Below are 3,397 nucleotides of genomic sequence, written 5' to 3' on the forward strand. Positions count from 1 at the left end.
GGGAATTGCGCTAGGAAGGTCCCACCTAGGGCAATGATTCCTGGCTTAAAAGCCAAGACTTCATACCTCTCAGTCTGCGATTCCCTTGATGTGTCAGGAAATATATGCATCTTTGAACCCAAAAAACTATCAACCATGTATCAGAAATACAATTTCAAAACATTGTTCCTATCTAAATCAAAGACGAAAGTCTCACTAATAATATAACTCTATCTATAACTTCTGAATTTTCCAAAATGTCAGTTAAACTTACATCTCTTTTCCCTGATAAAGAAGATTTTAAAGGAAATATAATTGTAGTCACCAAAAGGTGGCTATCAAAAGGTATTAGCAAAGTATCAGAGAAATATTTCTTCAAGAATTCAGTAGCTGATAAATAGGATATTATAGGTAAATTTATCATTCTCAAGTTTTTTTCCCTTTAATTGGTTCTCCAGAAATTCCAATTTTTACAAGAAAAATAACTATTCTTCATTACCAAATTGTCTGATTTTCATAGAGAAGCCATTTCCGTAATCAAAGTCTCTATTTTTATATCTTGGACTTCCACTTTGTTAGATAAGTATTAATATAAATTCTTTAACTCACATAGTGAAAAATGTTAAACATCTGAAGAAGAGAGTTATTCACATTCTGCTGCAGTTCCTATAGTACGTCCATTATGACATTATTGGCTTCACCAAGTCCAATTTCTCCACAGAAACCGCTCCAGATATCTTCGGGGGGGAAGAGCTCACTCTCCAATCCCCCAGTTGGTTTATTATCCGAGTTGATGCTGCGCCAGGACCTCCTCGGGTCACGTGAAAATCCTAACCCACTTCGGGCGTTTCCATTATTGACCTCCATAGCGAAGCATTACTATTTCCGGGTCTTGGAGGGGTCGTGCCAACAGGGGGACTCAAAGTCACTCCCTCCACTGAGATTCGGCAATAAAGCCTTGCTGTTCCCCGAAGCAAGAACCGATATCCCCGACGTTATGACCCCGAATCTCTCCAAAATAGACTGAGAAGTGGTGGGAACCTCAGCCGTGTTCGAGGAGGACAGCACCACGGCTTTGCCTTTTCTCTTCCCCATTCTCTGGGGAGCGCGCCCTCTTCTTCAGGCATTCTGGTGTAAAACGGGAACTCAACTAGCGTATGTCCTCCCTCAACGCCATCTTGGATCCTCCAGGTTGGGACACTCTTTGTCTGGTTTCTCCTCAGAGGCCTGTCTGATATGGGTAACCCTACAGCATAGCCCTTTGAGTCATTGAAACACGGAAGCCCCTCCACCACTTACAAGGTGGTGTCCCTTCGGAGGGGAGGTCAGGTGTGCTTTTTGCACTTTATTAGGATTGTAAGTTGGCAATCAAGAGCAGAGTGGGTGGAGGCAGGCAATGATTGACATGTGAATTCCACGTAGCACCCTGTCAGGACCGGGGAGAGAGGTCAGATGAGACTGGAGTGGCAGTGACCGTCCCAGTGAGACACCGGAGAAACTCCCTTATATGGTCAGGAAGCCCTGCCTAGTGCATCCCTAGATGCCACCATTTTGAAAACAAGAGTGTGATACTCCCTCCTCCAACAAGGAGTTACAAGTGGGAGGGGTCCACTACACCACCAGGGCACGTGGTGGGGAGTAGAGGTGGAAGCCCACTTGGGCCACCAGGAGTTTGTTTTACATTTGGGGGGTTAGAGGGGGCTGGATATCCATCGGACCTCCAGCCCGCCATATCGCTATTTTGGGGAGAGGTTGGGGTTGGGGCACTAGGCCACCAGGGCCTCACTTTTTTGGAGGGGGATCTGGAGGTCCAATGGCCCCTGAGGACCCAGTGGCAGCCCGGGCTGACTCTGACCTGGGGGGGAGGGGCAAAGCCTTAACCCTAATGCCAATTCTGAGCTTGCATAGGATTAAGGCGCTATTCCGCACTTCAATCAGAGCACTGTTCTCTGATCATACGGGCGGAATACAAGCAGAGCTCATTTAAATCTAATTTAAGTGAGCTCTGTGTTATTACTTCGGTCGGGTGCTGTCAGCCTCCTGATTATTGGGGGGCAGGTAAATGCGGGCGCTAGTCCAGCGCTAGTGGACTCGCATTTACCTTCGATCATTGTCCACTGGAGAGGAAGCAGGGATAGCACAGCAGGGCCCTCAGCTCACAAATGTGAGTATCTGAGCTATTAGTCATGGCATCTATTCCAGCTCTGTGGGTGCTGAGTACCCCAGAATAGATCACAGTCCTCTATGGACACAAATGGAGGAGTAGTCTGCACTATGTTTACATCCCCAATTATTTTGAAATGATTGTTGCCCATATCCCAGCTTACTGGCCTGGGCTCTTTAAGGTAAGGCTGGAACTGAGCTGCTCCCTGGTTTCTTTTACAACTTGGAGTCGGATACTCCTGTTCCATGAAGTGGTATCCAGTTCCAGAGAGGTGGCAGATGTTCCAACACTTCTAGAGAAATGGCTCAAAGCCCATGATGCCCATCTGTGGGAGACTGGCACCTTTACCAAAGGGCTTTTTCTTTTTTACATCAAATTATCTTGGTACTGCTGGAAATCACAGTGCCTGACCCAGTTTACCCTGTCCTCATGGATCCAGCTCAGGAACTAGGGCTATATTTCCACATTATGCCAGTTCCAAAAATACCTCAAGAGCAATGTGAGAAGGGCAGGGATCCACACTGCTCTCCTCTGCAGAGAGAAAACTGGACACCCCCCAATACCCCCTCCTGTGGACTGAGCAGGGACGCTCATGTCCCCTGCAGACTGAGAAGAGCAGGGACCCCCCTAGTGTCCCCTCCTACAGACTGAGCAAGGACTCCCCATTGTCCCATCCTGCAGACCCTCTAGTGCTCTCTCCTGCCGAAAGAAAAGAGAAGTCTCCCCAGCGTCCCCTCCTGCAGGGAGAGAACAGCAAGAAACCCCAGTGTTCTCACTTGCAGGTAGAGAAGAGCAGGGACCCTAGTAATGCCCCCTCGAGCAGGGACATCAAGAGTCCCCTCTTACAGGGAGAGAAGAGCATGGACCCTCAGTACCTCCTGCAGAGAGAGGAGAGGGACCCCCATTCCCACCTCCTGTAGGACGAGACGAGGATGGATCCCCAGTGCCTCCTCCTGCAAGGAAAGAATAGCAGGGACTTCCAGTGTCCCCTATTGCAGAGGGAGAGAAGCGCAGGGAGACCCCAGGAAGAGATAAGCACGACCCTCCTGCAAAGAGAGAGCAGGAACTCCAGCACCAGCAGGAATACCCATTCCAGTTTGGAAGCAGCTAGCCTAGGACCTGAAATCCATTCTGGAGCAAATCCGTTGTCCTTCCCAGGCACAGTAAACGTTGCACGTTCACGTGATGCCCAAGTCATTTGACGAGTGGTTTAGAGCAGGAGGTGGTATAAGTACAGATCCGCCCGAGCGGCTG

This window comes from Microcaecilia unicolor, chromosome 3 (assembly GCF_901765095.1).
Source record: "Microcaecilia unicolor chromosome 3, aMicUni1.1, whole genome shotgun sequence".
NCBI classification, from domain to species: Eukaryota; Metazoa; Chordata; class Amphibia; order Gymnophiona; family Siphonopidae; genus Microcaecilia; species Microcaecilia unicolor.